This window comes from Haliaeetus leucocephalus, unplaced genomic scaffold (genome assembly GCF_000737465.1).
Source record: "Haliaeetus leucocephalus isolate CR32 unplaced genomic scaffold, Haliaeetus_leucocephalus-4.0 Scaffold406, whole genome shotgun sequence".
Taxonomy (NCBI): Eukaryota; Metazoa; Chordata; class Aves; order Accipitriformes; family Accipitridae; genus Haliaeetus; species Haliaeetus leucocephalus.
The window spans coordinates 4,396,371-4,421,591 of record NW_010972842.1 but is presented as its reverse complement, the minus strand read 5'-3'; the positions used below and the strand labels follow the sequence as shown (position 1 = coordinate 4,421,591).

The following is a 25,221-nucleotide window of genomic DNA, read 5'->3' as shown; positions in this document are numbered from 1 at the left end:
AGTTCTGCAGTCAGTCATTTAAAGCAATAAAAATAATTTTATTATTGACTATCATTATTATTATTAGATTGTTCTGCAGACTTTAAAATCATTATGAAAACCAACTACTGATGGTTTTAAGAGTGTTCACAGATATTCCAGTTTGGTTTAGATGATTTTCTGTTTAGCTGGTTAATTAGGATATAGGAAATCACATGAAATGCCAGGCTTCCGCTCTTCATGTAACACATGAATATGCATCATTGTAGACTTATCTTGCTTTCTCACCAGTCCTTAGTGAGACTGTGTATGCGACTTATCTCTTATTAGAAGTTCTGCAGGAAAGCAGTGCACTCAAATACAGCTTTCTGGCAATCTTTCAATACTTTTGTATATTTTTAATCATTTCCCAACTAGAGCACAGTGGGAAACACAGGACAGAAGTATATTTGGATATATTTAGCCAAAAGATTTACAACTGTTAGGAAACTTGAAATAGTACACAGTGTGACCATGTGTTCCTCAGCAACACAGGCTACTATGGGCAGTTCTGATCTGCATTCAGCTCTTTACACTAACTTGCCACAGCTGACCTCAGGGTGCCAGTTCTTATATCATTACATTTGAAAGTCTAAGTCCAGATAATCTGAAATATCATCAAAAGCTTGAGGGTAAAACCATCTTTCCCTCTTTGTATGCTATGGCATAAAAAGGAGTGTGTATTTTGTTTTATAGGTACAAATTTATGTATAAGGATAAATACTCTGAAAAATCAAGCAATGTGCAACTCCAAACCAGCTCTTAACATCCACTATCTCAACAGGATGCTGTGAAAATGCATTTATATGTATTCAATGCTCAGATATTGGCAAGAAAAATAGTATAGAGGAAGTCCACGATGAATTCTCATGTTCAATGCAAAGTTTGATTGGCATGCAACAGCTAAAGCATTAAGCTGATCATCAAACAATTAGAGAAAGTTTTTTAACTCTATGTACTGAATGACACAAAGGTCTCAGAAAAAATAGCAGCAATCAGGCATTAAATTTAATCCTTATTGTAGGCACAGGGAAGATACAGGCTTCTACATTGTCTACCAATATGTGTGACATGGTGTGCATTATGATTATCCAGATTAGCATATGATTGGTGCTAGTCCATTTAACCACTTGATTCTGAGGCCCTAACATTCTTGTAGTCTAGTGTTCATGTCTGTGTGTATATGTGTATAGTGGAATAAAATTTAGGGCATTGTACATTAAGTGACTATGTGCAGATGGATGGTCTTTTGCATTTTTGCAGCTTGCCTCAAGATTATCCTTATCATTACCAGAATCACTGGCCAAATGTGGCTTTGTCTTCAAAAGACAATATTCACAGCCTGGTGATTTTCTGCCTCTAGTAATGTTTGTATTTTATCTATTTTTTTATCTTTTCTGTTATCAGCTATGGATCTTTCATTTACATTTAACTCAATTATTATTGCTGTAGCAAAGATTTTCATAGGATATTTCCATTTTACTAGGTTATAAAATCACCAAATCATGAGTATTGAGATATTACTTATTGTAGCCTCTTTTGAAGATATTCTTTCTGGTCAAATATGGTCAATTCCAAGCCACTGAAACTGGAGTGGCCATTCTCATGTGGCACAGGAGGATTTATCAGTAAAGTATTCACCAACACTGACAGGACACACATACCTGAATTTATGTGCTCTTATTTGAAAATGCCCTTTATAGGTGGCGGAAATGAAATGAATGAAACTGGGACTTAAGATCTGTAACAAAGGGATCAAATGCCTCTCTGTTTGGGTGTATTTCATCCTGAAGAGATGTACAAATCTTTTCACACTCATGCCTGTCACGAATGGAGCAACATTTTCTTGGTTTTCTGACATTGCATCTGCCAAAATCTAAGCTGTCACTTTGCCTCTGTCACTGTGCCATTAATGCAATCATTCATCCATCTGGGTGTCAATGCATTGCGTGCTATTTGCTGGTGACCTTGAAAATGCAGAGTGGTATTGTATCTTCTTTTTCAAGTATTTCAGGTGTACCGTTTACAGGGAAATAAATCAATCCCATCTGTCTAAAACTACTGCAGTTACAACCCATACCTCCTACCATTTGTTTCTGGAGATAAAAGCTTAATTATATTCATATGTCTTAGATGCACATTTGTTCTGGAGCTGTGTCTGTTTATTTTTATGATATTTAAGACATTGTTCATGGTCTCCCAGAAACAAAATAAACTGTGTGCTGCCCCAAACAGTCATTTTAGCCAGACACGAAAATTATTTTTGCTTGAAATCTCTGAAGGAAAGATCATGTCACAGCAACTCATTATTGAAGTAGTTCTAGTAAGATTAATCCATTTAATTTGGCTTCTGCTTGACCCTAGCTCTGAATACAATATAATTTAAGAAAAGCCCTGTATTATTTCTCTCAGACATGAGTTTTGATAGCATTTGTCACTGCTGAAGGGGAATGAGAAATTTGCTCTGACCTCCTTGGCAGTATTTTCCCTTTCTGGACCCAGCTGTGTGCGGTCGGGGAAGCCTGAGGTCTGTGTCTGGGGGATATGCTGGGGGCAAAACACAGCTACAGAGCAAAGTGAGAACTGTGGCCCTTTGACAGAAACACGGTTGCCTGAAGCAGAGAGTATGAGCATGGCAGGTAAGGCAGGAAAAATGTCAGGCTATGCAAAAGCACACTTTTCTGTCAATGTTCTTAGCTTGCTTCCAAGGTGAAAAGCCTATGCGGCTTGTTATTATTATGACATATTTAAATGGAAATGAAAGCTTTGTATAGGACAAGCGATAGCTTTTTACACAGAAATTAATTTCTCATGAATTAAAGGGCCCCAGAGATTCAAGTGTAGTAATGCGTTAACATGGATGCACACTGCTGCTGGCAGCAAGAGGAAGTGACCCCTTCTTCAGCTTTGGTACTAGCTGCTTTCCTTTGTTCCTCTTTTACAGACTTTTACACCAGAACACTTTTTTTCCACTGCATTTCACGCAGCAAAAGCTTTTAGGCACTTTTGGTTTATAAAACTTCTACATATAAAATTTGCTGCATGGAACAATTTATGGAGGGGAATATTCCCTCTGCTGCTTAACTTGTGGGAATCTCATCTGAGCACTCAGTGACTGTGTCTGTAACAAACAGCAGTTCTGTAGGAAAGAGGGAACAATTTTTCTACATTTTTTTTACTGCCAGAGTCATTTTTCTTTTGAAAGCTTTGTATGCGAACTCATTTTGACTGTATTTTAGTTGAACTTCTTGATATATTTTGCAGGGCTTGACTAAAGATTCCCAGTACTGATTTCCCAAGTCACCAAAACCTGTCAGATCTCAGTGCAATGGTTTATTTAAAAAATGTCTTCACTCTCTGAATGTAAGAATACTGGAACTGTGGAGGAACATATATTACAAGACCTTCAGGAAATTGATACATTTTCCTTTCATATGCAAACTTGTCATTCTTATAACCCTAACTTGTTTTATTGCTAGTCTGAAATTTTCTGAAGATTCCCTTCATCCTTTGGCTGCTGCTGCTGAGATTCTTTATAAATATTAATGATTGCTTCTCATAGACACTGTTTAATCTGCATCACTCCACAGATGTACGCCAGTCGGTTCATTTATTATTACTTTTTGCTTGGGTTTTTTTTTTAACCGTCAGAGAAGAAACGACTTGGTTCAGGTCTGTTTGCTGACTTTCTATTTGTATTCCAGGGCGGTGTTCACACTATTAGGTGAGACTTTCTCACAGAAGAAATTGAAAATGCAATCGTGTCTCTGCTAATCCTGTTCTGCTTTGAAGATGGTCAGCATCACAGTACTGTCTATAGTGCCCTAGGTGCCTTCTTCTCTCAACCTTACTGATTCAATCTCTCCCCCGAGGTGCCATGCCACGTTTCTCCAGAGTCACTGTGGCAGCGTTTTCCCCATGTGTCCTTCTGGTGCCTTTGGCCTCATGACCTTGTGCCTGCAAACCCCTGTATTGCTGTTAGGGTGGCTTCTTGTGGGAGGTGACCACCATCGGTGTGAGAATTGCACCCTTTCCCCCCGCCTTTCCTTCACCTCTTGTTTTGCAGATTTTAGTTTACAGCGGAGAAAAAGCAATAACACAGAGCACAGAAAATAGCAGTCATTTAAATATGGGATTAATATTATCCAATAATATTTGCACACAGAAACTTAACAGCCAATGGATATACAGCACTTACACCTAATTAGCATATTCCAATCGGTGCTAACAGCATCATAAACTGGAACAAGTACAAGGGACTTTGAGCAAATCACAATGGAAAGTACTGAGGGGAAAAGCATGATGGAAATCATCCTCCTTGACATCTTCGGTGTTGCTACCTGTTGCACTGGAGAGAGCATCCAGAGGAGGACTGTTGCTGCTCTTGCTGGCTGGCTACAGGGGACAGCTTCCCTCCCGCTCCCTCTCGCCCTCTCCTTCTGCCCCTCTCCTTCTCCTTCTCTCCATCCTTTTCCTTTATCCCTCCCCTTCCCTTTCTCTCTCTCTTTCTTTTAGTTTTTATTTTGTCTGAGAAGTAACTTGCACTCTTATAATGCATGTATCCCACGAGGTATGGACCACCCTAATAAATCTTTGTGCGTAAGAAACTGTCTTGACATCGTTTGTGCAATAGTACCATTCAGCAATAAGGTGCTCCTTAAATGTGGATCTCCACAGTTTCAAAGTTCAATCTGATGTGCTTTGCAACAGTAAAGGCATGATCACTTTGGAAACAGCTGTGGGATTTGAATACATTACATCTTTCTCCCAAACTCCAGCTGTCTATTACTAAGTGCTGGGGATAATGGTTATCTGGGAGTGCTGCTCATCATATACCCTGCTGAGTGCAGTTCACACCCTCCAAGTGATGTTACAAGGCTGTGTCACTGTCGAGCTTCACCTTCACCCTTTGTAGCCCCTTTTGGCTCCAGGAGTAGCCCCTTTCAACTGTAAAGTACTTCCCAGCTAACACAAGACTTTATTAGAGACAACATCAACACACCTGATCTATTCCAGTGACGTTAAGTCACCGCTGAAGATGATTCAAACCAGACGTGCACATTTCAGTGAGTGTGCACTAAAGTGGATCCACCCTCCATCCCAGAGCCCTCCTGTAGAGGCTGTAATCTCGAGTTCAAGGGCAGAAATGAGTGTCTGGGGACATGTCCTTCTCAGACTGCTGTAATTTAATTGAAAGAGCTCCTGTGATCCCACCTATAAATTCTTACAAGTTAGTTGTGGCAGTTGCTACATGTTTGATGTTCTGGAGTGTAGTACAAAGCCCACTAATACCAAGGCTTTTACACAGCCTGAAAGACTAGCTGATTTAGGGAAGCAATCCAGAAAATCCAAGCACTGATGCAGGAACTGATTCCAGCCTGCTAATAAAAGATGGTTAGACACAAGGTTACATGTGAAATGCTGCGACTGCTGGGAACATTCTTCCCCTCCTTCCAAAACTTGTTTACACTGTCCAGTGAGAGACCCAGTGTTATTGGAAATACTATGTTTAAATAGTACTATTCTATTTTCTAAAAGATTTGTCCCTTCGGAGGACTTCTTTTGGGAAACTAATAGGATTTTGGTGGAGGTTATGTGCTGTGTAGTGTGTCCTCAACCAAAGCGGTTCTGGACATTTGCACAGGGCTGAACCTCAGCCACAGGCAACAAGGCAACACTTAGACAAAGAAGATGCCAGTCATCAAGGGGTCTATTTTAAGTATGGATAGAGGGACACATTCCCCTTTCATGTGCTTAATGCTGTGCTATGTAGATTGCAATTTGGGCATTTAAAAGTCAGAAGATGTTGAACCAGATTCCCTTTAGTCTCTCTTCCTGTCAGTGGGCATCTCCAAAAGGCAGTTCATCTCATCATTGAGTAAGTGCCTATGATGGGTTATGCAAAACCCTCTTTGGAAGTTTCTGTTATTCTAAAGTGATTATAATGTAAGCCTAGGATGACTAGTTCAGACCTATGCCTGTAAAGATGGGTTGAGATTAATCCCAGAGGTGACAGTTTTTTATCCTTTCTTTTTTTTTTGCATGCAGCCTTCCCTTCTATTGCATTTGAAATCTGTCTTTGAATGCACTTCTGAGCAGATATTATAAGGTATGCCAGCACTGACCATAATTTGTGGAAAGCAGCAATCAAAGAAAATTAAATGCTAACGAGAGGTTGTTCTTCAGAGATTTGCACCTCATATTGTCTTCAGCTAAATTATTGCCACAGTGCTCTGCACAGGTATAAGTCATTTCTGGAGGCGCAGCCAATGGTGAACAATGCTGCTGTTAATTTACAGCTTTAAAGTTAAAAAGAACTTATTTCATTTGCACTAACTGTTCCTGATGCCCAAGCTCTGGGGCACTTTAATTTTAGCTCCCCCAAATTAGACATAGAAAAGTTAACATTAAGATTTTAGCTACCCAAAGTTTTAGTGGTTTATCCAGGATTTTGGTTCTGAGCTACCACTCATTTAATTTCTCATAAGCCTTTGATAAGTTCTTTCTAGCACATTCCATGTCCATACCATTATTTGAATGCCTCTCATCTTAATCTAATTTCTGTAAAGCAAAGAAACATTCAGGAAATATAAAAAAATTAATATCTGATGTCTTCAGTCAAAGTAACAGGAGGAATTCTAATGTAAACTATTTTCATAGAATCATAGAATAATAGGACATCCCAGCTCGGAAGGGACCTCAAAAGATCATCTGGTCCAACCTTTCGTGGGAAAGGGAGCCTAGATGAGATTATCTAGCACCCTGTCCAATCGCATCCTGAAAACCTCCAGTGATGGGGACTCTGCCACGTCCCTGGGAAGGTTCTTCCAGGGAATGGTTGTTCTCACTGTAAAAAATTTCTTTCCTATATTGAGATGAAACCTCTCCTGGTGCAACCTGTACACATTGCACCTTGTCTTCTTCATGTGGCTCCTTGTGGAGAGAGAGTCTCTGTCCTCTTTCTAGCTGCCCATTAAGTACTGGAATACTGTGATAAGGTCCCTCCAAACCTTCTCTTCTCCAGGGAAAAGAGACCAAACTCCTTCAGTCTTTCCTCACAGGGCAGGTTCTCCAGCCTTTTGATCATCTTTGTGGCCTTCCTTTGGACCCTCTCCAGTCTGTCCGCGTCTTTCTTGAATTGTGGGGACCAGAACTGGACACAGTACTCCAGGTGCAGCCTGACAGGTGCTGACTAGTGTGGGATGATCACATCTCTGTCTCTGCCAGAAATTTTTTTTAGAGCTACTGAATCAGTTGTCCTGGAAGAGGATTTTGACATAAGCACCTTGGAGAATACATAGAAGAAACATAGCAGTCTTGTTTCTTTCCAGTGCTCTTTTTTCTGCCGCCTCTGGTAATCACTATCTTGTAGGAGCGTTCTGCTTTTGTAGTAAAATACGGGCAGATTTCTAACTCAGATAGCTGTATGAAAGGCAATTAGTTAACAAACAGAAGAGGTTTTGCTTAGTTAGGGATTATGCTGCTTTCTGCCTGGGAAGCATAGCTGTGGGGGAGTGTGAGTGTTGAGAAGCTGAAGAGATCTGTACTGCGCTAAGAGTGAAGAGGTCACTGCTGTGAGTTTTTTATATCATTTTCCTGGGAAGAGCTGTCTTTTCTCAGTAGAAACCCCACTTAATCCCAAACACTTTCTGGTGTAGATTCCATCCAGTCCCTGTTGAAAAGGAAAAAAAAAATCAGTAAGACACATCAAAGGATCATTCACCTCTTCAAATCTTCCAACACAATGGTTTCTTCTGTGGTCTTTTTTTGTCCTCTCTCAGGTTTTCTGGTACTGTATGAGCTCCCTCTTTCTTTTATCATTTCCCAGGGTAGGGCAGACAGTCTGCTGAGAGCTAGACAGTGCCATTTTCTTGGTAGTTTCCTTTTTTAATTTGATTTTTTTTTTTTTTTTATTAAGGACTCAGTTTAACATTTTGAATGTCTTCTGACGCTGTGGTTGTCATTCTCATTTTTAAAATGCCATACCATTCCATTGTGACATTTTCAAAATGCTGCTTATTGTTTACTTCAGAGCAATAACTTTATTTAACATTGACCTAATTTTGGAGGCCTTCCTGATCAGAGCATGTGAACTATCTGTGTTTGTCATGGAAATAACTTTTCGTTGGCCAAAATTGAAAGCAGGATTGGGTCTTCCATGTTTCATGAAAGTCAATAGCTTGACAGAGGAGAGAGATCCTTCTGGTGACCTGATGGATAGGCTGTGAAGAATCCATGCCTAAGATCACCCTTAAGATACAAATCTATAAGGCACTAGACTTCATTGATGCCACCACTTGTGCATTTTTGACTTCACTTTCTGATCTTTTCCTCTTCTTGTTCAGCAGCTAGACCAAAATACCCATTATTTGCTCAAAATACATTATTCACAGCAACAGTGTTAGAAATCCACCACCACCCTGCACGTGCCTGGGCTTTGTGCAGGTATCCTTCTGAAGCAGGTTGTTGCGGTGTTCCTCACTGTGACAGGGAAAATCTGCTCCTTTACTCATACAGGATTGTACGACCCTGTCCACTATCCACTTCCATCACCAGACACTTGGTTCTCCAGCCCATAACAGCCAAGGCCTTGACTTTGTAAGGAATTAAGTGTATGTTCACTTTTACTCACTGGTACTTATGTGGAACAATCTGGACAAGCAGGAACATAAGGCTGCACATAAGTTTTCGGCATAGCCTCTGTATTGACCTCCCTCAATAATCCCTCAAACTCATATCAGATCTCTTCTATGATGTTTCTTTCCATCAGGAAGAGAAGAAACCAGATACAGAATTCTGAATGTATGGAAGTTTCCCCTTTTAAAATGTTTGAGAGACTTGCATCTCAGTCTGAAAGAGGAGCAGCAGCTGCCTTTATTCTATTTATTGGAAATGACCGTCTTTTTGTAGTCTGAAAAAGGCCAGGTACCTAATTTTGCTGTTGTTGCCTATGTTTTTTCAATCTGTCTAGTCAGGCAACACCCATGAACTGCATTTCATAAAAGCAGTAATGAATTTAAAGAGCAGTGCGGGAGATTTAGGTTGGATATTGGGGAAATACCTTCTAGTGGGGATATTTAGGCATGGGATTAGGTTGCCTAGGGAGGTCAAAGAATCTCCATCACTAGAAACTTTCAGACTCTTGTTTGACAAATGTCTGCCAGGAATTATTTAGCTGATCCTGCCTTATTTAGACAGATAAGTAATATGACCTTTAAAGTCCTTTCCAGCTCTATTTCTTATGATTGCCAAGAAAGGAACAGCATATATGAATTAGGAAACAGGAGCACTCATGCCTCATCCCAGATTCTGTAACAATCTTAAAAATAGGGCTGTGTAACAGGAAATAAAACATTCATATTCCCGAAGCCTCAAGGTGCTCTGCAATAATCACGTGTGCTTTAGAATACAGAGGAAGTATCATCATTAAATAGAGAAGTTAAATGTATTTTTAGACATATAAAAGGACATGTTGTTAGTAGCCTAGCAACAGGCTCGTCATCCAACATTGTAGTGCATTTAGAGACACACAGATGTGCTTGAATGAATATTTTAAACATAGAAAAAGTAAAAATAAACTGGAAGCTCTCCTCCTTACTCATCACCACCATCATCATCATCATCCATTGCAAAAAGTTTCTGTAGAGTGTGTTCTTTTCGTGTCAGCCAGGGAGCCTTGCTGATTTCCAACAGTGTACTCAGATGTGGCAGGATAATGCCATTAATGTGGATACTGTAGCGTAACTGAAAAAATGAGTTCTGAGAAATGAGATCCTGAAGCTAAAGCCCTCAAAGATTCATTTAGTCCCTTAATTGAGTAGCTGGGTTTTCCCAAGTGGTCAGTACAAAGCAGCTACCATTTTTTTTTCATTTTGAAAAGCTGATTGTTGATGTTCAAAGAAAGAGGGAAAAGGAAAAGGAAAATAAAAAGAAAAAGAAAAAAGGCACCCTGACACAGAATCTTGGCATGAATAAGCCATTTTGTTGTTAATAAACAATGATCTATAGTGAGGTTCAGATGATTCTCAAATAGCTGTGTCCAGTTTGCATTAAATAAGAATAAGCTTTTTTTGCTGTGGAGGACTATAGCAATGTCTCTGAACAAAGCTTTGTAGCAGGTCTGAGGATGGGGTGTATAATTTTTCCATCATCCTTTGTGGAAAATTAATCATATTTTGGATAAGTTAATGTTAGGGGTGAACGCGGGGAAAGAATGTAGCCTTTCAAGTTTGGAGGATTTCTAAAGGATTTTAAAAGGTTGAGGAGGAGCTGGACCAAGAAACAAATAACCACTTCCTTCTTTGCCTCTTATTCTAACATGCAATTAAGGAAAATAAAAGAACATTGTTTAAGACATCTGTGACAAACACAAGATAACCTCTCCTGAGATGAATGAAACCAAAGCGCAGGCAATCATCAATTAATGACCTTTCTAGCCAGAGAGAGGAGGGCGATACAGATGCCTAACAGAAGGCATATTATTCCTCCCTTCCGTCACTGTGCAGTGTATGTATATCTACCCACAGTCAAGACATGACTTGCCGCATTTACAAAGCAGGCTTAAAGAAGGATGCCAGGAGGCAGGACTGGTAGGGAGCCATTGCGGTGTGCTCCAAAGGGGGTCGGCACCTTTAAGCACTGAGGAATATGCTGCTTTAGGTGTTACACCCATCTCATTTGAGAACAGATCAACAGATAGGGTGACTAGAGCGTTAGCCAGAATCTTTGTTAGCAACATTTTATTGTGTAATGACGGTTGGTGATCCCAAGCTGGCAGAACTCTCCTTACAGCTTCAGTTTTGAAACTGTACTGAAATTAGTGCTGGAACCTTTTAATTCAAGGCAGAATTTATACATTCTGCATTTAGCTCTCCCTTGCTTGGGATAGCTGTCAGAGCCAATTTGATTGCTGTCCTAAATGAACTGGGATCACAGCAACTGATCTTAAAAAGCTAGTAGCCTGTCCCAGGCATAGGATGTGGTTTAAAAGAACATAGAAAATTGGAAATTTGTGGGGGGTGGGGGTGGCACTAATTATATTGGTTTAAGAACAGGTATAGTCAAAGTGATACATAAAACAATACAGTCAAGGATGTATGCCCTTCAGCGTAGTTAAAGGTATACCAGAACAAAACTGCTTGCATGAAAACAAGTAAACTATGCCATAGCTTGATTTTTATTTCCAGCTACTTTCTTTCACAGCTTCTACCATATACATGTGTAAATGACATACTAGAAAAGCTGTCTGACAAAATAAAACTATGTTATACTACATATTTAATCTGGGTCAGGGTTATTTATAGGAAATTTTCCATGGGTCCAATAGGAAAATGTGGGACAGACTGACAGGTCTTGCATGCCTTGGAGATAAGACATTGACCTCGGAGTGGTGGTGTAGCTTTCCACACTGGCCCGTTGAGTAGAGGGGGAGCAGTAATTTAGCAAGTATAGGCAGCATAGACTTTCCAATGATACACACCAACTTTATAATGCCTGTGCAGACGCTAGTGGAAATGAATCAAAATAGTCTCCCTTTTAACTCCTGGCACCATTTCAAATGTGACACATTTTATTTCTGAGGTATATCTTCCTTCCATTACGTAGAACTAAAGAGTCATCTCTGACCGTGCCATATATTTCATTAGAAGAGGAATCCTGCTTGTGATCACTAGCATATTCTTTTATTAGTATATAGCTTTGTTTACAGGAAATTTAACCTACATACATCTCCTTTGCTGAGAAATCCCATGTGCAATCCTTGCAGAAATATTGAGTCCTTCTAGAAGGGAGGCAGCGGTTATCATTAGATGATATTTTTACAAGGCAGATGACATTACAAGGATGTAAATGTAGTCTTTCCCATTGGAATGATCTGGTTAGATTCACTAGGGACTTACAGACTGAAGCTAATGTGTACACTTAGCAGTGCTCCTTGGGAGCTGACGTATTTTCTTGTATTTCAGAAGAGGGTGACATCTGCCCCATCACTCTGCAAGCGAACATGAATATGCCTCTGGTCACAATTCGATTGGCAAAAAAAGTGGTGAGAGGCAAGTTTGGACTTGGGAGCAAGCTCAAGCCAAGTCTAGAAATGCAGTGGGGATCCTGCCGTAAGCTGAAGTGCACCCTAGGAACAGTAATTAATTTGAATTCATCTGTTCCTCTTGTTGCTCAGGATGGATAAAAAGATGTGACTTCATTCACAGATACCAAAGGATTTGAATTGCACAACGTACTTTTTTTTTTTCCAAGTTTGCTTCAACTCTTTGTAAACTTTGGTGCCATTCTGACAACAAGTCTCTCATAGTTAGGTCTTTTAGTATCCATTAGATGGCAAATGCTCTCATCTAAAAAGGTTTTCATCATCTAGACCAGATGGTATAATTCATTTCTGTTATGAATGCTTTTGAATGTGGACAGTATAAAGACATGACAAATATACAGAAGGATGGCTGGAAGAAATCACATGTAACTAAATGGTTCCAGGAAGATCAGATATGTCATTTCTGTACTTTATGTCAGCAGAGATTACTGCAATTTGTCTCGTTGTTTTTTTATGGCTGTATAAACACACTAGAGTTAGTGAGCTGAATATACAAAAAGAGCACTCATTTTAACAAGTGAATTTACAAGTAAGAGTAAGATCCATTGAGTAACCTTGCAGAACTTGCCATGAGTTAGGTGGTTGGAAGAGGCCTGGACACTAAAGCACTGATATGAGGTGCCTACGCACCCACTAAACTGCAAAGGACAGGTGTCAAGGCCCACACAAGCCAACAAACAAATACTCAAGAAAGAGGTAGACCTAAAATTCTTCTGTTCTGTGATTTTGTCTCCAAAGCTGAGTCTTCTGTTGGAGTTGGTTCTCTTTTTTTTTTTTCCTTTTTTTTTTTCCTTTTTTTTTTCCTTTTTTTTTTTCCTTTGGAGAACTGAACAGAGCTAATATTTAGTTTGTTTCCTTTTCAAATGTGCCAAAGGCTGGCTTAGCTGGTGGATCATTAGTGGTGTCTGGTTCTGAAATTACAGTCTAGTGGTGAGAATACTTGTCCAGGAAGGCAGGCACTTAGCTTCAGTTTTCTGCTCAGATTGTGAGGCTTCAAACTCACAAATCACACAGCATTGAAGAGTGACCCTGTGCACAGTAGAGTCCATTTATTCCTGATGGAATTTTTAGTGAATTTACTCAAAATTCTCCTGCAGTGTTCAGCAATGTGAGCAGCAAGTGCACACAGGTCCTTTTCTAATGCATACATGTGTGTGCTGATATTATTTGAACAGGGAAATAAGACAGTAGAAATGTTGCTAGTTACTAATACTATTACCAGCACTAGGTTTGTATGGGGCAAGAACTGCAGATCATTCCAAAGATACAAAAATTTTCCACTGAAGAAAAAACAAGGAATTACTCTGCAATTTAATGAGCAATTAACCTATTAATCTTGTCTTCTAACTCTGCTTTAGGGCAAGTAGAATGAAACACAGCTCATGGGCTCTTTCAGCTTTACTCCGTGCTTTTTTGAGAATACCTCAAATGCTGCCAAAGAACTGCTCTTTAACACACATCCTGAATCTTGTTACATTTGGTCCCCTGCCTTTTGTTTTTACTGAATACTGAGTTTAACATGAATATTGATAATATTACAACCCCCACTTCCCACCCGAGCCTACCCTAGGCCCAGACACTGTTGTGGCATACAACGCCACATGTGTCAAACTACTCAGATACAGGGGAATTAGGGTTTAGTTCCTTCTGTCCAATTGAATGAAGAATGGCTAAAACTTCACTGGCTTCTCAGGCATTTTAAATGTCTTTTTTTTAATGTATCTTGAAGCCCTCTTTAAATGTCTTCAGTATACTATAAACCTTTACTTCTGCAGATGCGTTACTTGTTCTAGCCTTCCACTTAGGTTTTATTCCTGTTATATCATATGCCTGACACTCCCCATCATGGGTTTGGTGATTGCTAACAGCCAAAGGTTGAACAGAAGTATAGTTCGTTCAATGTCCTTAACTCATGGGAATACCTTCTACAACAGTCTTTTAAAGGTACAGGTCCCCATTAAGGTTATACTTAATTCACTTTCTGGATTTACTTGAAGGTGCCATTTCTCCACTTAATTGTAATTGGCTTAGCCAGGACAACCAATTTATTGGGATTTTTTTCCAAGTGAGACCAGTTTAGTCTAGTGGTAATGAACTCTCCATAGCTGCTACTTAATCTTTAGAAATAATACCATTTAACAATCATTCACTTACTCTACCCTAAGTTGTTGTCTTGGGCAATTTTAATAATTTAAAGAGAATGTGGTCAAAAGCAGTTTTATTAGATTTAGTTTCATATTTGTTCAGATGTCTAAGAATTTCTCCTGATGGTTGGGCAGAATATTTAATAGGGGAGACAGGACACTTGCAAGGGTCTCAGTTTAGTGAGAACTTGCTGAAAAACTCCATCCAGAAAATGCACTAAAACTCCTCTCTGGTGAAGCAACAGCTTCCATAGTTCCTTTCTGGCTAGGCTTCAGGTTTTGTCAAGCTCCCATTCAAAACCATAGCGAAAGAGTTGTCGGTGACTTAATACAAACATAAGATTAGGACCACTCAATCTAGAAGGATTTTCCCCACCAACCCTGAGGAGATAGATGCTTCAGGGATCCTGGGAAAGTCTGGCTAAGAAGGTAAGTAAACAGGCCTCCTGCCCAGCCAGCTTCCAGCATTCGCTTCTTCCTCGTATCCTCATGACTGAGACCTTCAGCCAGGCTTGATGTGGTTGCACAGCTGCTTGCACACCCCATAACCACGTCCCCAAGGTAAGATAAGACTGAAAGTCTTCCAGAATTTTCTTCATAAATAATGAGGAGCCAAACATCAGCTTTGATGTTTCCTTCTGCCCCACTTTGCAAGCCTGAGGAAGGTGCTAGCTCTGCTCAGGACTTAAGGCCAACTACAAAAAACCATACCGTGGTATATTGCCAAAAGGGGCTGCTTTGGTCATTTTTTGCTGCTGATTTACTTCACTCTTTGTGGAGGTGTAGCAGTCATAATGCTGCCAGTTTAAAACAAGAACAGACTCACAGGTTCTTCTAAAGCAATAAAACACGATTTTAAGCCAAAGAACAAATATACATTGGGGGTGGAGTTGTTTGGCTTTGTTTTAAATATTTAGTGCATGCTTGAGTCATTTTGTCATGCTTTTTGGTGAAAATATGAGAACTATAAGCTTACCTGAGGCTTTCGTGCAATGTTTTAAAAAGAGCAGCCTGGGCTTTAATATGTTATTGATTGCTAGACTTTCAAGAAAGTTGCAGAGGCTGGAAATAACATTTTTGTAGAGGTTTTTCTCTGTGTGTATGCTGAAATTAGGAAAAAAAAGAAGCATGCCAAAGGGAGGTTAGAATATCACACTTCATACATTGAAGCATGGAGAGGCTATCAGAAAATTCCGAAATCTGAATTTCAAGGACAACAGTCCTAACATTCCTCCTCAGTTTCCTCACCTCCTCCTCAAAGCCTGCCATCTTTATTCTGTTTCAAAAGCAAACAATATACTCCTTGGAACTATATTGACAGATTTAGGGATAAGACCTTTCTAGCAAAAATGCTTTTTTGTGCAAGTGAAATCAACAGCCCTAACTATTCCCTGGTAAGTTGTTTGATGGCTGAAGCTCGCACCTGTAATTACCCTTCTTTTCTTTTCTTGCCTTGGCTATTGGAATAAAGATGAAAATGTCTCTTTTTTGTCTCCCAAAGAAAATTTGAAGGGAAAGACCAGCATTCATATATATGTCACTTCTCTTGTTTTTGTGAAGAGGCTTAAGGGAAGGGATTTTCTAAAGCAGCTTAATATCCGCCATAGAAGCCCTACAGACACACAGCCAAACAAGAAGGGCAAACTAATGATATCAACAGAAATAATCTATAACAAAGGAAGAAAACGCAGCTGATGATAGATATATATCTAAGGAGAGTGGAAAGAACTGAAACAAGAATGTGAGAGCAGGAGATACATTTCTTCCAAAGCACAATGGATCTTATTAAGTTAAAAAACCATTACAGCTTATTTAACTAAGCAATTATTTTTACTTTCTCTCTCTTGTTTGGCAAATCTAGCTCTAGGATAGGTATCCAAAAGGGGGAAGCTGAACATTCATGGTAAGCAGAAACAGCTGGTAAGCTAATCAACTGAGTCAATGTTTCTGGTAAAGATGTTCCTTACATATGCATTAGCTATCTATAAATATATATAACAGGAAGCCAAGCTCACTTGCTGGGAGAGGTAGCAAGTAAAAATTAGAAGGGGTATTTCTAATCTATCAGTTCCAACTAGGAAAAATATCCAAAGTAGTTTTAAAATAGTAGTCTGCGGCTGGGAATGGATTCTTGTCCCATTAAAACCAATGGAAGAAATCAGGAGGAGGATTTTGCTTTTGCTCTTGGGAGCTTCAAGAAACATGACACTGCTGTGTCACTGATTAGGAAGGTGAATTATGCGTGTTGGTTTTGTAAATCTAGGTCTCTCTGCTGGCTTGTGTTGGTAGTCCCCCTTTCTAGAATACAGTTCCCTATGAGCAATGGCTCAATGATATTCTTGTGCATATTATCCATCAGTGGTATTAAGGATGGAGACAGGTGAATTGGTTCTGTTACACATGTGTTCACTGGGTCACGAAAGCAGGGTAAAGAGATAATTTATATAGAAAATTTATTCCTGTCTTCTGACTTAAAGCTTGATCCAAATCCTACCAAAGCCACTGGAAGTACTTCTGACTGGAGAACTTAGATGCAAATATATAATTCATAACTTAGAAGTTTGGCTTGGAAGAGAATACAGAAATCAACTCACATTCAGGAACAAGATTTGGGGTATAATTAAAAGTGCCTTTGTAAAAATCAAGGTATTTTTCCATTACAGTCCTGTACAAAACTAGTAGGAGACAACAAAGAAAGGTGTAACACCTTGAAGGTTGGAAGAAAATAAAGCTTTTAAAAATCAGATTGCTCTAGTTAAACACTAAAAGGCCTTAACTACAATCAGAGCTGTTGTGGGAGAGTAGTGTATGTGTGAATGAATATTCTTTCTGTATTTTAACCGCTTACTATAAACTTTACAGTTCCTGCTTTACAATTTTTATCTGGGATTATAAATATAGATTATATCTAATTGAACTATACCTGAATAATTGCAATGGGCAAATGTTTGCAAATAGAGAAGGTATGCACTGTTAGATTATATTGTGAGTATTAATGCATATTAATGCAAGAGGGAAACAGAGATAAATAGATTCCCAGTGCTTTAAAAACACTCTTGCTATCGTTCATGAATTCATTTTCATGTGAATTGAAGTGGATTTGTTGTCACAGAAGTTTGTTTTTATCAAAAGTTTCTACAAACTAACGTTTTTCAATATATAAAAGTCTTTCTAAGGAGTTTAGAGTTGAAAGCATCTAAGCACAAGAGGAAAAAAAAAAGGCTGAAAACATGCAGAAGCACTACGTTGATCCTTCACATATATTTTGAAATTCTAAGAGTCAAATGCACATTCACCAGACCCAGATGAGAGGATTCTGATTTCAAGCTGTTGTCTGCCTGCTACACGGCTCCCTGCACCTTCTTTTGCAAAAGCTGATCGGGGCAGGTCTTCAAGACAGGCTGTTGATCTGAGTGGGCTGATCTGGTCTCCACAAATAAGGCAGTGATTGTATTTCAGACTTAGCCACAGGGTGAGCATCCTCACCCTTGCTTTCCCTAGGCAGGTTGCACGGGGGACATACCCCACTTCTCCTCTGGGGCTGTTCACGCCATTTCTGCCCCAAAGCCTCTATATGAGGTGACTCGGAGGCAGAGGTGAGGCTTCTCCCTTTCCAGACCCACATGTCTAGGTAATACCTCCTCCTCTGGCACTGGCTGGTGTCCTGAAAGCCCTACTGATCCAACAGGATTAAACTGAGGATCTGTCTTTTATAAGGCATTTGTCTAAGGCTAAAGGCATTATAGGCTTTGTGCGCATTAGTACATTACTAGGACTGGTGCTAAGCTCTGGTATGTGCTCACTATCTGCTAAAATGTTTGCACAGACTTTGGCCCCGTTCTGGCCTCGGTCAGCTAGTGCTTCTCAAACAGCCTCTGGGCTTGGGGTGGTTAGCACAAGCCAGAGACTGTTCCCAAACAGCCATATTAGGATATTAAATTTTATGCATCATATTAAGAGTAGCACATTAATGTACCATATCAGGTATATTTAATACATAAAATATATTTATATAATGTATAAATATCAATATATTAGTTTACTATATAATAATACAATAATAGATCAATTTTTAATAACTACTATATAGATAACATACTATATCATTTATATAGACATATTTTATTATTATATAAAATATAACAATGTATTAATATCTGAATATTGATTATACATCACAATATTATAATATATTAATATTACTCTCTATACAATGCTAATATAACTGCTTCATTTAGGGGGAATCAGAAGGTTTGGCTGTATAGCTGTGCTATGCCATACTCTTTGTCTCAGAACCAAGGAGCAGCTCCTGCTCCATTTCACTTACCAATAGAGATGTGACCACAACAAAGTCCGGCACCTGGTCTCTAAACTGCTGCGGGTTATATTAACTTCTGAAGGCATCTGCCACAAACCAGATCCTGAAGCGAGAGATATTCGTGGTCAGTTTATGACAAAAACAGGGACTCTGCTGTTACCTGCCTGTAACCAGCAGCAGGTTTTGGGGTCACTGGGGGCCCCAGGAGCCTGCGCTCACCTTGTTTCTTCTTTTCTATTAGGATGCTTTTTCAGCTGGCTTATGCTTTGTTTATATTATCCTTAACATTCTTAGGAGTGCAAATAATAAGCAGCATTTCCATCTACAGAAAAGTAACATGCAGCCTTGTCAGCAACTCTGCAATGGTCAGAATTTGCATGTGTGTACAACACTGCTAAGAATCACAGCTGGTCTTTCTCAGATTCATAATCCACAAGAAAAGCAGGACCAGAGACTGGTAAAACAATACTTGTTCTGTCAGCTTTCCTAAAACACACTTTAATCACTTCCCTTTATCAGGCCTATACAGATGTCGTTTGCTAAGAGAAATTAGCTGCAACTAATTTATAAGCAATGAGTAATAGGCAATTTATCTAGAAGCTTACAGCTGTTGCCTGGATACAAATCTGTTCAATGCTTTTATATATAAAATGCTTTTAGGGTATTTGCAGCAATTTGTTTTGATGATAAATTGTCAAACAGAAGCGAGGGCACGTGGCATTACTACCTTAACCTCCTGCAACTGGATAGGTATAATAAGGAACAGTATCTTGTTGAGCCCTGTTTGGTGAGAAAATCCACATGACCTTTGAATATGGTTCATGATTTGCCTCTAGAAGATTAGAGATCTGAGAGTGCAAAGAGCAGAATTTCATTTAATCAGCTGGCTACATTTATTAGCAGCTGCCGCTATTTTGCAAGGTAAAACATTGGAGAAAACTATTCTAAAAACCAAAAAAACCCCATTGAAATGCACTGACTTAATAAAGGGCACTCACTATATCTCTTAAAAGTTGAACTGTTAGAATTGATTATGAGGACGTTAAAAATCTGTGAGTGGGGACAAAAAATGCAAAACAGATTATTATACAGTCTGGAGACGTGTTTTGAACCAGCTTTTTTTCTCATTTTAATATGTGCGTTTGCATTGCCAAAATCAGCCTGTGTAGAGATACATGCAAATCAAATATTGGAATTCCCAAGGTGAATGCTAAGCTGCATCCACATGTCCAGCCACTGAACTGTGTCCCAGGAACACAAGACTCTGGTGGGAAACAAGGAAATCTCCTTTGCAGAGATTTGCTGCTCACTCTGATTAAACCCATGCTCTGCTTTTGGTAGAATGAGTAGTTTGATATAACTGTAACATATCAGGTTATGAGCTAGAAGATCTATTTTTTTTGGCACAAAAAGAAAACGAAGTGGAAAACAAAAGAAAGAGGAGAGTAACTCAGAGATTAGAACAGCTGTGAAGCCTGTGGCAGTTTATCAAGTTTGGGTTTTTTTATTTTAGAAGTTTCTAACGATCAAGATTTTCCCTTTTAAAAACGCTACTCAACATTTTTACAAACTTCAAGCAAGCAAGCAAGCAAGCAAACACATAAGGCGAAATCATCTTTACCCCCTGTATTAGATTGCTTCCTCTGTCATCTTTGGCCTTTGTCTGCTTGGTGTATGTTTCCTCTAGGTCTAAAAGATCAGGATGGTCACATTGTTAAAAGAATCACTACCAAATCACTTTGGCCATAGCTATATAAAAATAAGAGAGATTAGAATGTAGCTCAGGCATATGTCGTGCTCCCAATTCTTTGAATTCTCATTTGAGTTTTGATATCTTATTTTCCCTTTGGTGTTTGCAGGTATATTATGTAGAATATAATTGTCAGCATATCAAGTTAGTATGGTGCTTCTGTACTTTTTTAAACATACCATTATTCTGTTAGGGTGTTCTGAGGATGAAAATGACTGCACCATAAAAATCAATACAGCCGTGTAAAAGCTGATGCTTTGCTCTCTCACAGAGAAAATAAACTTTTGTTTTGTGGTGTTTAGAAACATAGTCCCAGTGGTCTCCCTTCCTGTAAAATGCAGTCAGCTCTGCATGACTGATGAAAATGCTGCCACTTGACACAGATACTCAGCCAGTATTCAGGGCCTTGCTGGCAAGATTTTCCTTGGAAGATAAATTCTTGAAAGATTCAAGTATTTCTTCAGCACAACCCTCTTTATCTACAGAAATGCAGCCAGCAGTGCATTTCCCACAATGCAGACAGGGAGAGCAGCAGGAGGCAGTTTTCTGTGTTGTTTTTTGTTTGGTTTTTTTGTTGTTTTTTTTTTTCAGTTGATCCCATAGAAACATCTTTACCTGCTTGCCTCACCTTCTTTTTTGCCAAATAAAGCTAGTTTGTGAGTCATGTGGGTGGTAGCTGCTACTGTTTAATTACTGAACAAAGAGTAACTTTCCTATTTTAACTTGAATAAGAAGTGGCTGCTGTGCCACTCTTTAAAGGATGGTACGTTAAAGGCAGCACCTGTCATCGCTTCAGAGCGTCAAAGAAATTGTTCATTGAAACAACAACCTGTGGCTGTACCTCTTTAAGGTGAGATGTGGTATCTGCAGCTTGAAATGAAAACTCACCACGAAGCTGAAAAATACTTATCCAGACTTCTAAACATGAGAACATCGGACACTTTATTTCAAGAATACATGTTATGGCCAAAGTGAATTATTCAAAAGGTATCTCCAGAATAATCTTATGTTGTATAAACCAATGGCTAAAAATTTAAAGATGAGATATTAAGATGCAAAGCAAAAGCCCAAGCTTTCCCTGCAAATGGCAAAAACTGCTAGTGAGTGATCAGACAGGAAGAAATGAAGAGAATAATAAATCGAGAAAAAGCATTACCACTTCTATTTTTTGCTTTGTTCCAATTCTGTAAAGCCCTTTAAAAAGCTAGTTTTAAAGTAAAAAAAATGGAGAAAAGAAGTAACCAAGTATGGGAGAGACATAAACTGCAGCTGAGGATCCCTGGGAGTGTAAATGCAGGCAGCGTGGAGGGTCTGCAGCCTTTGCACTGCGCTACCCAAAGCTACACTGCTTTGCTGTACCACAGCCTGCAGCTGATGGACGCATGACAAGAATAGAATAGAATCATTAAGTTTGGAAAAGACCTCCAAGATCATCAAGTCCAACCATCAACCCAACATCACCATGCCCACTAAACCATGTCCTGAAGTACAAAGTCTATGTGTTTTTTGAACACCTCCAGGGATGGTGACTCCACCACTTCCCTGGGTGGTGTTCCAATGCCTGACAACCCTTTCACTGAAGAAATTTTTCCTAATATCCAATCTAAACATCCCTTGGTGCAACTTGCAGCCATTTCCTCTCATCCTATCACTAGTTACTTGATAGAAGAGACCAGCACCCGCCTCACTACACCCTCCTTTCAGGCAGTTGTAGAGAGCGATAAGGTCTCCCCTCAGCCTCCTCTTCTTCAGTCTAAATGACCCCAGTTCTCTCAGCCGCTCCTCATAAGACTTGTGCTCCAGACCCTTCACCAGCTTGGTTGCCCTTCTCTGAACACACTCCAGCACCTCCGTGTCTTTCCTGTAGAGAGAGGCTCTTCTATCATGAAGAGCATGGAGGAGCAGGGCCATTTGATGCTGAAAGATGGTGAAGGTTGTGCCGAGATGAAGAACCAGATTCAGGAACAGAGAAGGGTCAGGAGGGAATCTGGCATACCGTCAGTTGCCTTCACGGCCAGTGTGGCTGGCTATGGTGGGAGATGGATGGTCAAGCGATGCTCAGTGGTGATGGTGCAAATTTTTCTGGTTATTTTTTGTGGGTTGGGGTTGGAAGGTAAGAGAAGGTGATGGTCCCATTCTTATGAGAATCAATTCACATTCTTTATGTCTGTAATTGGTAGCTTCAAGATTATTGTCAGCACAAAATGAACTTTAGGAAAAGGAATCAACTAAAGCAGATTTTAGGGGCTACCTTCTTCCCTGAGCGCAACTAATTCGTGGTGTATATTAGCACTGTTTCACGTTTGGGAAGAAAGGGTAAACTTTTGTCCTGGGGAAATTGAATTTTATGATAGAAATAGTTTTGATTAGCAAAGTCTTTAATATCTTCTAGCCTCATGATAAAGCCTATCAGCGAAGGGTGGTAAAAACACAACTTGGAATTTACAAGTGACTATAGGATACTTAAAATGATACTTCAGTTCACTGAGCTTGTTCCCTGAAAGCAAAATATAAATGGAAAATTGGTGAAAGTGTACCCTATGGGAGAAAGAAAATCTTAATCCTAGTAGATGCGCATTTGTTAAAGTTACATGGGAAGTGCTGAAGCAGACTACGTAGGTATGAGCTTATTAATGTTCAATTTCATGGCATCAATTTTTTCTCTGCCTGTAGTTTGATTCAAGTTTCAAGAGATATTTGTTTTGACAGTTTGAAGAGACTTTATGACAATAAAATGGTTTTAGTTGTGCACATACAAACCTCTTCCCGTATTCTAAAGCATGCTAGATCAAGACTGAATTTTTAATTCTGCAGAAAAGAAAGCTGTTTTATGGCTTCTTAACAAAGCAGCTCCAGAATTACTGCTATCACACACACTTATGAAGCAAGGTTATTTTTTGTCATTAAAAAACACGGAAGACATGGCAAATGCTGAAAAGTTTTGTCCTGCAAATGTTCTTTCAATGATTGTTTGAATTGTCACGAATGGTTCCACTGAAGTCATCCTTAAATGTAATTAACAATGCATTTTTAATAATTATTAGTATCAATGTATGCAAAGTCCTTTCAAATGCCTTACATTTGAATAATAATTTAAAAGTTACCATAATAATGATCATAAATTAATGTCAAAACATTGCATGATTGTAGCAGCTCAGGCCAAAGGTCCACTTAGCCTGGCATTCTGTCTCCAGCAGTGGTCATAAGTGCAAGAACATGGCAAATATACATGACACTTCCCTCCTACCGTCCTGGATGTATTTTGCTTACTTAGTGAGTCTAAGCAGTAGAAAGGTGCCCAGCGGGTATCTTGCTGATTTGTCATCAGTGTCCTCTTGAGCCCAAATAGTCTAGTTGCACCCACAGTGTCCTCTGGCTATTACAAAACTCCCCGTTTTAAAAAGATTCTACCCACTACATGAAACATTACCTCTTTTTGGTTAGTTCAGACATTTCTGAGATATGGAAAAGAATGCCTGCTCTACAGAAAATTTAATAAAAAATGACAGTAATCTCCTGTTTTCCTCCACACTATGTGTCTATGTATTTGGTTATTGTAATCTATCTTGATGGCATAACATCTGTAAGATCGAAACCTACATTGCAGATTTGTCAACCAATCCAATGTGGATCTCCATGGCCAACATAATATCTGAGCAGCTCCTACTTTTTAGAAGAAGAAACAAGTGGGCCAGGTTAAACTCAAGAGCAAGGCTTGACCCATGTGGAAATAACCCATATGGCTTATTACACCACCTGGAGCTGGTCTCCATCGGTGGTCTTCTCCCTTCCCTGTGCAGATGATGAGGGCTGGATCCCTTTCTGGCTTCTGCTGCCAGCGATTGCTGTGGCTTTTAAAGGGTGGAGAAAACTTGGGTGCTGGAGTTAATAGAAAAACTTATAAAATGCTACAAACCATTCTCTTTCCAGGTGGAAAGTGCTGTAGATCTACAAACTCTCATTTCAGAAAGTTGTTTGTCTTTGGCCATGAGCTTCAGATGTAAGAGGAAGGACTCAGCAGCCCATGGAGCTGTACAGGGGAAATTATAAAGCAAGCAGCAGACATCCTGGCACACACATGTTCTTCTGAAGGTGGCAGCTGCTCTAGTCTGATTAGCAGCCGTGAAACTGTTCGGTTGTAAGCCAGACTGATAAATAAAGTAACTCTTTCAATACCAAATCTGCCTTTAGATGTTAGAATGAAAATACATTAAATAAACTATTGTTTATTTTCTTGTCCTACAGCATGTGTGTTACCCCTAAAACAGGACTAAGGCCCCATAATGCTGAAAAGTGCCATCTGAATGTAGGGGATTTTTTTTTTTAGGAACTCTGAGACAAATGAGTAAATTAGTTCAGACTGTTGAATGAGATCCGAATGCCCTCAGTCCGGTTAGTGAAAAGGGATCCTCATTTTGCCCTCGGTTCTGAAAAATATTGCTGGCTGTCAGCAGTGTCCAAAACTGTTTTCATTTTAGCCTTTCCAGCTAAGCTGGGCTGCTGAACAGCATGTTTGATCCCCAGAGCAGAATTAACATGATACTAGCTACAGTGGTTAGCTGGGACTATCTAGGTTGCCTATAGGAGCTGCAAAAGCTGAGCATGCTAAAGAGTGTCTCCCCTAAGCTTTGGCACACAAAGGATTTTATGAAGGGATAACACTGACTTCAAAGATAAGCAAGTTGCTACGAAAATTAAATCCTATTGAGTATGATGACAGCTGGGGAAACCAAATAAGAAGATTAGTAAAAAATGTAGTAGTCATAAGATTTAGCAAGTCGGCAACTCCTATTTGATCCTGGAAAGCATTTTTCAGATGATGGAGAAAATAGCATCCCAAGGATATTCCCTAGGTACACTGCATCGTGGTATAAACTTGATTTACACT

General features: G+C 39.4%; 2 long non-coding RNA genes across 3 annotated transcripts; both read right to left on the bottom strand.

Moving 5' to 3' along the window:
• Positions 1-7,267: 7,267 nt before the first annotated feature.
• Positions 7,268-18,632, bottom strand: LOC104835834. The gene is made up of 3 exons (XR_774780.1): positions 18,593-18,632; positions 15,242-15,369; positions 7,268-7,690 (listed from the first exon to the last, which is right to left on the bottom strand). It is a non-coding gene; the product is annotated as an uncharacterized LOC104835834 (long non-coding RNA).
• On the bottom strand, positions 18,627-24,397 carry LOC104835835. Of its 2 annotated transcripts, none has more exons than XR_774781.1 (3): positions 24,090-24,397; positions 23,930-23,996; positions 18,627-18,686 (listed from the first exon to the last, which is right to left on the bottom strand). It is a non-coding gene; the product is annotated as an uncharacterized LOC104835835 (long non-coding RNA). The 2 variants fall into 2 exon arrangements; XR_774782.1 differs by lacking the exon at positions 18,627-18,686 and adding an exon at positions 22,137-22,500.
• Positions 24,398-25,221: the final 824 nt, after the last annotated feature.